This window comes from Penaeus monodon, chromosome 23, assembly GCF_015228065.2.
Source record: "Penaeus monodon isolate SGIC_2016 chromosome 23, NSTDA_Pmon_1, whole genome shotgun sequence".
Taxonomy (NCBI): domain Eukaryota; kingdom Metazoa; phylum Arthropoda; class Malacostraca; order Decapoda; family Penaeidae; genus Penaeus; species Penaeus monodon.
This window is the reverse complement of record NC_051408.1, coordinates 6,695,548-6,695,894: the sequence shown is the minus strand read 5'-3', so window position 1 is coordinate 6,695,894 and position 347 is coordinate 6,695,548.

Here is a 347-nt window from a genome sequence, read left to right as displayed (position 1 = left end):
CACCCTCGCCTAACAGTAGCCAGGCAGCTTCGTATCAGTTCCCGAATCGGCAATTAATCAACCATCTTCCTCGGCCGCTGGAATTATGTGTTTACGCGTATAATCATATTTATTTTTCTTTCATTTGCTTATCGTGCTCTACAACGTATCACTCTGTAAGACATGTGGCTTGCATTTTGTATGTATTCTTTATTTGTTGTTGTGATAATGGCGTTGTGTTCGTTGATAGCAAGTAAGTGAGCTTTCTGGTCTATTGTTTTTTTTTTTTTTTTGTCATATTTTTTCTGTTTGCTTACTGTTGTATTTTCGTTTTTCTTGACATTTTTTTATTGTCTTTCTGTTCTTAT